This window comes from Chiroxiphia lanceolata, unplaced genomic scaffold (genome assembly GCF_009829145.1).
Source record: "Chiroxiphia lanceolata isolate bChiLan1 unplaced genomic scaffold, bChiLan1.pri scaffold_53_arrow_ctg1, whole genome shotgun sequence".
Taxonomy (NCBI): Eukaryota; Metazoa; Chordata; class Aves; order Passeriformes; family Pipridae; genus Chiroxiphia; species Chiroxiphia lanceolata.
Window position 1 is genome coordinate 86,953 of NW_022476526.1, and position 12,567 is coordinate 99,519.

The 12,567-nt window shown below is 43.4% G+C and overlaps 2 long non-coding RNA genes across 2 annotated transcripts; one reads left to right on the forward strand and one right to left on the reverse strand.

Moving 5' to 3' along the window:
* Positions 1–1,016: 1,016 nt before the first annotated feature.
* LOC116781694 lies at positions 1,017–6,223 on the reverse strand. Its single transcript, XR_004354946.1, has 2 exons — positions 4,913–6,223; positions 1,017–3,107 (listed from the first exon to the last, which is right to left on the reverse strand). It is a non-coding gene; the product is annotated as an uncharacterized LOC116781694 (long non-coding RNA).
* An 839-nt stretch (positions 6,224–7,062) lies between these two features.
* LOC116781695 lies at positions 7,063–11,899 on the forward strand. The gene is made up of 2 exons (XR_004354947.1): positions 7,063–7,507; positions 9,314–11,899. It is a non-coding gene; the product is annotated as an uncharacterized LOC116781695 (long non-coding RNA).
* The last annotated feature ends 668 nt before the right edge of the window (positions 11,900–12,567 follow it).

Sequence of the window (12,567 nt, forward strand, 5' to 3'; positions counted from 1 at the left end):
CCTCGTAGGGAAAGAAGGCGGCTGCCACTGAACATGATTTGGGAAAATCCCACCTCCTTAGGTGGGAGAACAATGGGGGACATGGGCAGTGGGAACCCCCACATGACTCCAGTCACTGGGGAACACTGGGGAACGTTGGACACCTGAAGGCAAGGGTTAGGCTTGGGGAATTGCTCAGGTGTGGCAGTTCCCAGATCCAGCCCACCCCATTTCCCAGCACTGTAGGCCCGTAACGGGTCTAGTCTCCAACCCCAGAGCAGAGCACAGAGGGGAAGATCCCCTGCCCTGACCCTCTCTTTGTCACACCTGGGGCCACCCGCATCACCTGGGTCCCACTCTGCAGAGCTGCCCCACCACGGAGGGACCCCAAGGGACCCCATCCCCAACAAGGCTCCAAGTCCAGCTCTGTCCCTGGATGGGATTTGGTCACAGCTCCCCAAAGAAGCCCTCCCTTCCTTTGCCTTATCTTGCCTGCCTGACGCGGTTAGCTCCGAAGGAAGCAGGCAGACACGCTTCTGGCATCCAGGTGAAAAGGTTTTATTAGAATGCATCAACACAACATGGCTCCCACCTTTTACAGTGCAGGGTAGGAAAGGTGCCGGAACAAAGGGTGGAGTTAAAGCAGAGCATTCAAACAAGCACCATATAAGGAGAAACATAAATATACATGGCACTGCACCAAAAATTAACCAATAAGAGGACGTGGTTTAGGGCCATGAGGGATGAGGGAAAGTGCTGGAAAAGTAGGGTATAACAATGAGGGGAATATTACAATAAAGAAAACACAATACTAAACACAAAACACACTCTGCAACCGTTCATAAAAGTCCCTCTTTGCTTCCATAGCGTAGTCCTTCTTGAGAGGCGATATTTCCTTCATTTGTCCACCTCCAACATCTCCCCTTCTTTTGTTTACTAAAAAAAAAGTGAATCTGGGAACACTTTTATGAATCTATCTTGAATGTATAAAAAGAAGTAAACAATGATGTTAAGATACATAAAAGTACATCAAGGGATATATGTAAAATGACAATCTTATTATTTTTAATTTTGACGTTACTAGATTGCTTTTGACCTTTCCATAACTGGATTTTTACTTATTTTATTTAATTGCAACAACCAAACAAACTTTGATATGTAACCTTGAATAGCAAAACTTCCAACGACAATGAACTTTTAAACCATAAACAATTTAACAACCTGTGGAAATTTGCCGGCATAACTTTTCAACTGTGATTTGAGGTACCAAAGTAAAGAAAATAGAGATTAGTCATTAATTCAAGAAGAAGAACAAACAGAATTTACGAAATTAAGCAAAGGTCAGTTACTAAAACATTTCTCCTACTTTGTCAGGATAATGCATTTGAGGTAGCTCTTGTTGCGTTTTTTTAAGCTCACACACACACACACACACGCACATTCACACGAACTCTCACGGTGGCCACCATCACTCATGCGAACACACTTTTAAGTTTATTTTATCATGTCGCTCTTTATAAAATAAACTTTTGTTTTAGCAAACATATTTCTTGTAAAACATAAATTTTCAATTCAAAACTCAAAGCCATATAAACTTTTCTATTACTCAGGGATAAGACAGCTATTAAAAAATACAAAATTTCACATAAAAAACGATTTTTGTTACCAAACAATTCGCAAGGCCATCATTTGGCTCTGTCTCCCTCTGTTCCCCCTTTCTTGTTTTTATTAGTAGATGGATTGCAGGGGGACGAAGGGTTGCACACGCTGAAACTAAATTGCGAGGTCAGGTATTACATGAAATAAAAGGTATGAACTCAAAAATATAAGCAAGTTACCACCATAATTTACTAACACAGTCTGAAACTCAGTGCAACAGCAATCAGCAATCAGTTGCAACTATTTCCAGGGTTCGAGGTGCCATTTTCCTTCTGGCCTCAGCACTCTCCACTCTCTACTGCCATGGAGATGCTTTTCTTCTTACCACTTCCACATTCTTCCTATAACTTACTCTTTTTCTTTGTAGAACAACTTCTTGCCAATTGTCTCCCCTCTCTTACCATCTGTCGACTTACACAAAACTTTCTTTTCACATATCCTTTTCTATCACTTTTCCCCAAGAGGTAAAGGGGAACTTGCTTTCAATAATGTTGGGATCGCTTCACTTTTCTACTTAACATTCAATATCCACTATTATTAGTAAACCACTCTTTGATCCTTCTATATCACACTTAACTTTAATGGATTTTCTACAACTTTCACATACCTTCTACAACTTCCGCACGCCTTCTACAACTTGTACACGTGTCTTCCTCAAAACCTCTGCTTTACATACTAGTGTGTAAGAGATTTTTCGCTCCTGCATTGCCATCAGCCTACCAGGCAAAGACGGAAGGGTATGGTTCAGCAGAGCAAAGGGACTACAATTTTAGGGAGCAGAATCATATTACGTGGCTGACAGCATCTTTTCAGATTTCACTATCTACAGACAACAGTAGCTCTCCCCATCAGAACTCATTCTCTTTACCAGTGCATGTTAGTGCAACAGTAGGTCTCCTACCAACTTGTTCATCCTTGGAAGTTAGTCTCTACCTTTAGAAATAAACTCAACAAATATGTCAACAAAAATGCAAATTTTCATTTCAAATAAAGCCTCAAATTATTCAGATGTTAAATTATTAAATAAGAAGAAATAACAATTTAATTACTTTTTTAAACACATGACATTAAATAGAAAACTATGTTAGGATTTGCTGTAAGGGAAAAGAAAAAAATGAAAACGGGTTTTGGATCTGTTCTGGTTTTGCAGTGGTCTATGACAGGGAGAGTTTAGTTGTATCCTGTTGTCAGCTTGAAGAAAGATGTAGTGTTGCTCCCAGTGCTGGTGCACTGGCACACGGGGATCTCGACCGAATTCTTGCCGTTAGACGATTACAGTCACTCTATCTCAGAGAACACTAATTTTAAAGCTGCAGTTTGTAAATGCAAATTTCCTTGAAGCAAGAAAACAAGAAGTTTGGGAAGTGAAATGGAGAGTCTTGAGTTGCGAGTAAACGAAAAGATAAGGCTGGGTGCGATCTCAGGAATGTTCTGGCTGCACTGCTGTTGTTCCCACGGCTGCGGTGGTCCTGTGGACACCAAGGACAGGGAGCAGGAACCGGGCTGAGACAGCTGGAGGCAGTGAGGCCTTGAAGGCATAGGTGGCTTGGCTGAGGGGTCACTATGTACCTTTTACAGTATATCACTTTTTTCTAATTTGTCTTTCTTTCGATTGATTTTTGTCTTGATAATTTTAGTGACAGTAACAGGACTTTATAACTTGAAATGGAACTGTCTAAAACTTGTAGAACCTTTTATAGATTTGTTTTAAAACATATGTTATTACATTAAATAATTTTTAAGCCCTATATAGAAATTATAAAAAGAGAAATCTCCAAAATAAATTATACCTGAGCCTGTGTGGGTAGCTCAGCCCTAGCCCTTAGGGTGGCTAACTCCGAGGCAATGTGGGATGCCTCTGCCCCGAGGACCAGCATCTCCCGCTCTATCAATTAGGCTAGTCCTTGGTCGTGTCAGGAGACCATTCACTCGCTGGAACCACTTGGGCTTAAGGCTCTGTGGTTCCAATTTGCACTGTAGAGTGCTAGGCTTAATTCTGCCTTAGCACAACCAGCTTTCCAGATCCGTCTGGATCCAGATATTGCTGGGGAACCACTGGGTGGCTCCTACCCCGAGCATCCCTCTCGAGTCTTCATGGCTGGGAATACTCGCCTTTGAACCTCCTCCCCGCACTAACGAGTGATGTTCCTACGGTGCAAATCGAGGTGGTGGACATTTCCAACTTAGGCAAAGGAAAACAGAAATGTAAATCTTATTGAAATCTGAACTTTAGCTCGAACTTATGAACACACAAGAACAAATAAACCTGAACTACAAACTATTTCTGAACTTGTGAAAGAACCTTATTTAACCATAACAATTTAACATCTTGAAATTCGATCTGGTGTTAATTATATCATAATTCAAGGTACCTTAACATGGTGCACCATTTTCATTCACACAAGCATAGTTTCCGAGTTTTTTCTTGTTCAACTTAAAATTCAAAACCATATAAACATTTTTAGAATTCAAAGATAAATTATACCTGTCTTCATTTCCAAAACAAATATGAACTTCTCTATGTTAATAAAGACGATTATTATAAAACCTCAAAAATTATTAAAAAAGATCAAGATTTAAGCAAATTTAAAAAACAGTTAGGTAATTTTGTGAGGTATACTTTAAATATTATTAAATAAGAAGAAAAAACAACTTAATACACAAAAATTAAATCAGAAATTATATTAGATCATTTCTCCTCTTTCTAATTTGATTTGTCTGTAAAACCACTTGTTGTCACTATGACATCTCAATCGCTCATGTAGAAGGTTTTCCACTGGGGTTCATCGGTGGTGTAAGGATGGTTAGATGTCGAGGGTTTGTGTTCATCACTTTGGACTGGGGCACAGGCAGCGTTGTTAAGATAGTCGAAGCCGTACATTTTATTGAGTTCTATCTGCGTTAGTGCAGTAGTCAAATTTTCCACCCCCTGATATTGAGCCAGAAACTCTTCTGGTTTTGCAGCCCTTTTTAAGATCCGAAAAACCAGTTTCCAAGTGGGCACTGCCTTGGCAGCTTCTTTGTCTCCTCTAAGGACAGCTTCCCTTAAGGGATCTTTTAATTTGTCCCATTCTTTATAGTTCAGGTCTATTGGGGTGGTCTCTTTGCTTTTGTTCATCCACATCACAAGAGATCTTAGAGAGTCTTTATCTATGGGATGCCCTCCTTCCTCAATAAACTCCTTTATGCGCTTGTATAGTTCCATTTCATTTTTACTTAAATGGGCTCCCATTTTTATGTTATGCTTTGATGTTATGAAATTCGAGCTTTTTACCTTGTTATTCTTTAGATGTTAGAAGTCTTGTGGGTCGTGCCACACGCAGGGTGCCGCTTGTCGCAGTTAGCTCCGAAGCAAGCAGGCAGACGCACTTCTGGCATCCAGGTGAAAAGGTTTTACTAGAATGCATCAACACAACATGGCTCCCGCCTTTTCTAATGCAGGGCAGGGAAGGTGCTGTAACAGAGGGTGGAGTTAAGGCGGAGCATTCAAACAAGCACCATATAAGGAGAAACATAAATATACATGGCACTGCACCAAAAATTAACCAATAAGAGGACGTGGTTTAGGGCCATGAGGGATGAGGGAAAGTGCTGGAAAAGTAGGGTATAACAATGAGGGGAATATTACAATAAAGAAAACACAATACTAAACACAAAACACACTCTGCAACAGTTCATAAAAGTCCCTCTTTGCTTCCATAGCGTAGTCCTTCTTGAGAGGCGATTTTTCCTTCATTTGTCCACCTCCAACACCTGCCCACTAACTGACTTCTTTGTGTTGCCTACCACTACCTCTCCTTGCTTGTCCTACCCATAACTTGGCTTGCCTCGCCTTTCTCCCACCTGTCTTGCCTTGCATACCCCTGCCGTGCCTTCCTTTGCTTTGACTAAACCTTCCTTGCTTTGTATACACCTTCCCAGACTTGCCTTACCTGCCTGCATGTTACTTTGCCTTACTTGCCCCTCTCATGACTTGCCTTGCCTTCCGCTCTCTGTCCTTGCCTTGAATTGCCTTGCAAACCAGTCCCCTGCCTTGCCTTGCCCTGCCTATCCCTTCATACACATTGTCTTGATTACCCTAACCTCGCCTTGACTGTCCACTTCTTCCTTGCCATTTCTTGCCTTGCCTTTCCCACCCTGAGCTCCCAACCTGTTGTGGGATGGTGGGGGCTCCTAGAGGAGGCGGGGGTTCCCCTGGACAACAGAGGGGTGTTTCAGTTTCTGGGAAAAGCCGAGTGTCACTTCCTGAACAGCTCTGACTGGAAGCAGCTCAGGCACTTCACCAGTGGCTTGGGCACTGTGTTGGGGACATCCTGTATGGGAACAACCAGGTGATGTGAGAGGAGTTACGTGTGTATGGGGGTTCGTGCCTCATTTTCTGGCTCCCAGGTGAGGTGAGGGAGGTTATGTGTGTGTGAAGGAGGTCTATGCCTCAGTTTCCCCCCCCCCCCCCCGGACTCTCCAGGTGACATAAGCGGGGGGCTGTGGGCTGTGTTTGGTTTGTCCATTCCTCAGTTTCCCCTGAATGGGGTCGTGGTCAGGTCATCACAGTTGTTTCTGCTGCTGCTCAGGGAGACGAATCGGAGTCCTTCCGCTGCTCCTAAGTGCCCTTGGCCCGAACAGGCAAGACGAGCGACCGGCACTCCGAGCAGGGGGAGCGCTCCCGGCTCTCTAAACCCTGCTGTGCCCCTGCCCCGGCTCCCGCCTTCGTTTCAGCGCCACTGCCTCACTCCCTCGCTCCCTCGCCCTGCTGCGAGTCCTGCTCGCCCGCGCCGGGGGGGGGGGGGGGGGAGTCCCACAACACCAAAAAGACTCCCAGCGACGCAACCCAAAACGTGCTTCGCAAAGAGACACCGCCCGGCCCCCGCCAGCAGCACCCCCGCTCCGTCCCCAGCCTCACCTCTGCTCCAGGTTCCGCGCCCAGCGCCGAACGCCTTCGCCTCCCCCCGCGCCGCCTCCTCCTCGCCCCGGCGCTGCCGCTGCCGCCGCCCCGAGGCGCGGAGACCACCTTGGCCGCCCCGCTCCGGCAACGGCCACTGGGAGGGGGGAGGGCGGGGGGGCCCCGACCCGTGCGCGGGGCCTGAAAGGCGGCGGGGGAGGAGAGGGAGAGTGCCGGAGGGGTTGTGTCTGCAGGGCTGCGTTTGCACCGGGCTGCGCCTGCACCGGGCTGCGCCTGCACCGGGATGTGCCCAAAGCTTGAAGAGTAGGTAGGTAAGGCAAGTCTGGGAAGGTGTATACAAAGCAAGGAAGGTTTAGTCAAAGCAAAGGAAGGCACGGCAGGGGTATGCAAGGCAAGACAGGTGGGAGAAAGGCGAGGCAAGCCAAGTTATGGGTAGGACAAGCAAGGAGAGGTAGTGGTAGGCAACACAAAGAAGTCAGTTAGTGGGCAGGTGTTGGAGGTGGACAAATGAAGGAAAAATCGCCTCTCAAGAAGGACTACGCTATGGAAGCAAAGAGGGACTTTTATGAACTGTTGCAGAGTGTGTTTTGTGTTTAGTATTGTGTTTTCTTTATTGTAATATTCCCCTCATTGTTATACCCTACTTTTCCAGCACTTTCCCTCATCCCTCATGGCCCTAAACCACGTCCTCTTATTGGTTAATTTTTGGTGCAGTGCCATGTATATTTATGTTTCTCCTTATATGGTGCTTGTTTGAATGCTCCGCCTTAACTCCACCCTCTGTTACAGCACCTTCCCTGCCCTGCATTAGAAAAGGCGGGAGCCATGTTGTGTTGATGCATTCTAGTAAAACCTTTTCACCTGGATGCCAGAAGTGCGTCTGCCTGCTTGCTTCGGAGCTAACTGCGACAAGCGGCACCCTGCGTGTGGCACGACCCACAAGACTTCTAACATCTAAAGAATAACAAGGTAAAAAGCTCGAATTTCATAACATCAAAGCATAACATAAAAATGGGAGCCCATTTAAGTAAAAATGAAATGGAACTATACAAGCGCATAAAGGAGTTTATTGAGGAAGGAGGGCATCCCATAGATAAAGACTCTCTAAGATCTCTTGTGATGTGGATGAACAAAAGCAAAGAGACCACCCCAATAGACCTGAACTATAAAGAATGGGACAAATTAAAAGATCCCTTAAGGGAAGCTGTCCTTAGAGGAGACAAAGAAGCTGCCAAGGCAGTGCCCACTTGGAAACTGGTTTTTCGGATCTTAAAAAGGGCTGCAAAACCAGAAGAGTTTCTGGCTCAATATCAGGGGGTGGAAAATTTGACTACTGCACTAACGCAGATAGAACTCAATAAAATGTACGGCTTCGACTATCTTAACAACGCTGCCTGTGCCCCAGTCCAAAGTGATGAACACAAACCCTCGACATCTAACCATCCTTACACCACCGATGAACCCCAGTGGAAAACCTTCTACATGAGCGATTGAGATGTCATAGTGACAACAAGTGGTTTTACAGACAAATCAAATTAGAAAGAGGAGAAATGATCTAATATAATTTCTGATTTAATTTTTGTGTATTAAGTTGTTTTTTCTTCTTATTTAATAATATTTAAAGTATACCTCACAAAATTACCTAACTGTTTTTTAAATTTGCTTAAATCTTGATCTTTTTTAATAATTTTTTGAGGTTTTATAATAATCGTCTTTATTAACATAGAGAAGTTCATATTTGTTTTGGAAATGAAGACAGGTATAATTTATCTTTGAATTCTAAAAATGTTTATATGGTTTTGAATTTTAAGTTGAACAAGAAAAAACTCGGAAACTATGCTTGTGTGAATGAAAATGGTGCACCATGTTAAGGTACCTTGAATTATGATATAATTAACACCAGATCGAATTTCAAGATGTTAAATTGTTATGGTTAAATAAGGTTCTTTCACAAGTTCAGAAATAGTTTGTAGTTCAGGTTTATTTGTTCTTGTGTGTTCATAAGTTCGAGCTAAAGTTCAGATTTCAATAAGATTTACATTTCTGTTTTCCTTTGCCTAAGTTGGAAATGTCCACCACCTCGATTTGCACCGTAGGAACATCACTCGTTAGTGCGGGGAGGAGGTTCAAAGGCGAGTATTCCCAGCCATGAAGACTCGAGAGGGATGCTCGGGGTAGGAGCCACCCAGTGGTTCCCCAGCAATATCTGGATCCAGACGGATCTGGAAAGCTGGTTGTGCTAAGGCAGAATTAAGCCTAGCACTCTACAGTGCAAATTGGAACCACAGAGCCTTAAGCCCAAGTGGTTCCAGCGAGTGAATGGTCTCCTGACACGACCAAGGACTAGCCTAATTGATAGAGCGGGAGATGCTGGTCCTCGGGGCAGAGGCATCCCACATTGCCTCGGAGTTAGCCACCCTAAGGGCTAGGGCTGAGCTACCCACACAGGCTCAGGTATAATTTATTTTGGAGATTTCTCTTTTTATAATTTCTATATAGGGCTTAAAAATTATTTAATGTAATAACATATGTTTTAAAACAAATCTATAAAAGGTTCTACAAGTTTTAGACAGTTCCATTTCAAGTTATAAAGTCCTGTTACTGTCACTAAAATTATCAAGACAAAAATCAATCGAAAGAAAGACAAATTAGAAAAAAGTGATATACTGTAAAAGGTACATAGTGACCCCTCAGCCAAGCCACCTATGCCTTCAAGGCCTCACTGCCTCCAGCTGTCTCAGCCCGGTTCCTGCTCCCTGTCCTTGGTGTCCACAGGACCACCGCAGCCGTGGGAACAACAGCAGTGCAGCCAGAACATTCCTGAGATCGCACCCAGCCTTATCTTTTCGTTTACTCGCAACTCAAGACTCTCCATTTCACTTCCCAAACTTCTTGTTTTCTTGCTTCAAGGAAATTTGCATTTACAAACTGCAGCTTTAAAATTAGTGTTCTCTGAGATAGAGTGACTGTAATCGTCTAACGGCAAGAATTCGGTCGAGATCCCCGTGTGCCAGTGCACCAGCACTGGGAGCAACACTACATCTTTCTTCAAGCTGACAACAGGATACAACTAAACTCTCCCTGTCATAGACCACTGCAAAACCAGAACAGATCCAAAACCCGTTTTCATTTTTTTCTTTTCCCTTACAGCAAATCCTAACATAGTTTTCTATTTAATGTCATGTGTTTAAAAAAGTAATTAAATTGTTATTTCTTCTTATTTAATAATTTAACATCTGAATAATTTGAGGCTTTATTTGAAATGAAAATTTGCATTTTTGTTGACATATTTGTTGAGTTTATTTCTAAAGGTAGAGACTAACTTCCAAGGATGAACAAGTTGGTAGGAGACCTACTGTTGCACTAACATGCACTGGTAAAGAGAATGAGTTCTGATGGGGAGAGCTACTGTTGTCTGTAGATAGTGAAATCTGAAAAGATGCTGTCAGCCACGTAATATGATTCTGCTCCCTAAAATTGTAGTCCCTTTGCTCTGCTGAACCATACCCTTCCGTCTTTGCCTGGTAGGCTGATGGCAATGCAGGAGCGAAAAATCTCTTACACACTAGTATGTAAAGCAGAGGTTTTGAGGAAGACACGTGTACAAGTTGTAGAAGGCGTGCGGAAGTTGTAGAAGGTATGTGAAAGTTGTAGAAAATCCATTAAAGTTAAGTGTGATATAGAAGGATCAAAGAGTGGTTTACTAATAATAGTGGATATTGAATGTTAAGTAGAAAAGTGAAGCGATCCCAACATTATTGAAAGCAAGTTCCCCTTTACCTCTTGGGGAAAAGTGATAGAAAAGGATATGTGAAAAGAAAGTTTTGTGTAAGTCGACAGATGGTAAGAGAGGGGAGACAATTGGCAAGAAGTTGTTCTACAAAGAAAAAGAGTAAGTTATAGGAAGAATGTGGAAGTGGTAAGAAGAAAAGCATCTCCATGGCAGTAGAGAGTGGAGAGTGCTGAGGCCAGAAGGAAAATGGCACCTCGAACCCTGGAAATAGTTGCAACTGATTGCTGATTGCTGTTGCACTGAGTTTCAGACTGTGTTAGTAAATTATGGTGGTAACTTGCTTATATTTTTGAGTTCATACCTTTTATTTCATGTAATACCTGACCTCGCAATTTAGTTTCAGCGTGTGCAACCCTTCGTCCCCCTGCAATCCATCTACTAATAAAAACAAGAAAGGGGGAACAGAGGGAGACAGAGCCAAATGATGGCCTTGCGAATTGTTTGGTAACAAAAATCGTTTTTTATGTGAAATTTTGTATTTTTTAATAGCTGTCTTATCCCTGAGTAATAGAAAAGTTTATATGGCTTTGAGTTTTGAATTGAAAATTTATGTTTTACAAGAAATATGTTTGCTAAAACAAAAGTTTATTTTATAAAGAGCGACATGATAAAATAAACTTAAAAGTGTGTTCGCATGAGTGATGGTGGCCACCGTGAGAGTTCGTGTGAATGTGCGTGTGTGTGTGTGTGTGTGAGCTTAAAAAAACGCAACAAGAGCTACCTCAAATGCATTATCCTGACAAAGTAGGAGAAATGTTTTAGTAACTGACCTTTGCTTAATTTCGTAAATTCTGTTTGTTCTTCTTCTTGAATTAATGACTAATCTCTATTTTCTTTACTTTGGTACCTCAAATCACAGTTGAAAAGTTATGCCGGCAAATTTCCACAGGTTGTTAAATTGTTTATGGTTTAAAAGTTCATTGTCGTTGGAAGTTTTGCTATTCAAGGTTACATATCAAAGTTTGTTTGGTTGTTGCAATTAAATAAAATAAGTAAAAATCCAGTTATGGAAAGGTCAAAAGCAATCTAGTAACGTCAAAATTAAAAATAATAAGATTGTCATTTTACATATATCCCTTGATGTACTTTTATGTATCTTAACATCATTGTTTACTTCTTTTTATACATTCAAGATAGATTCATAAAAGTGTTCCCAGATTCACTTTTTTTTTAGTAAACAAAAGAAGGGGAGATGTTGGAGGTGGACAAATGAAGGAAATATCGCCTCTCAAGAAGGACTACGCTATGGAAGCAAAGAGGGACTTTTATGAACTGTTGCAGAGTGTGTTTTGTGTTTAGTATTGTGTTTTCTTTATTGTAATATTCCCCTCATTGTTATACCCTACTTTTCCAGCACTTTCCCTCATCCCTCATGGCCCTAAACCACGTCCTCTTATTGGTTAATTTTTGGTGCAGTGCCATGTATATTTATGTTTCTCCTTATATGGTGCTTGTTTGAATGCTCTGCTTTAACTCCACCCTTTGTTCCGGCACCTTTCCTACCCTGCACTGTAAAAGGTGGGAGCCATGTTGTGTTGATGCATTCTAATAAAACCTTTTCACCTGGATGCCAGAAGCGTGTCTGCCTGCTTCCTTCGGAGCTAACCGCGTCAGGCAGGCAAGATAAGGCAAAGGAAGGGAGGGCTTCTTTGGGGAGCTGTGACCAAATCCCATCCAGGGACAGAGCTGGACTTGGAGCCTTGTTGGGGATGGGGTCCCTTGGGGTCCCTCCGTGGTGGGGCAGCTCTGCAGAGTGGGACCCAGGTGATGCGGGTGGCCCCAGGTGTGACAAAGAGAGGGTCAGGGCAGGGGATCTTCCCCTCTGTGCTCTGCTCTGGGGTTGGAGACTAGACCCGTTACGGGCCTACAGTGCTGGGAAATGGGGTGGGCTGGATCTGGGAACTGCCACACCTGAGCAATTCCCCAAGCCTAACCCTTGCCTTCAGGTGTCCAACGTTCCCCAGTGTTCCCCAGTGACTGGAGTCATGTGGGGGTTCCCACTGCCCATGTCCCCCATTGTTCTCCCACCTAAGGAGGTGGGATTTTCCCAAATCATGTTCAGTGGCAGCCGCCTTCTTTCCCTACGAGGCTTGAGTGGGAGCAGGGACAATTGTGGACAGACATGCTGGTCTGGGGCTTGGGTGCGCTCTGGGGTGTTCCAGAGGGAAAGCTCTGCGATGGGAGGGGCACCAGGACATGGGGGAATCTGGCTTTGGGGGTTCTTGGAGGATGGTTT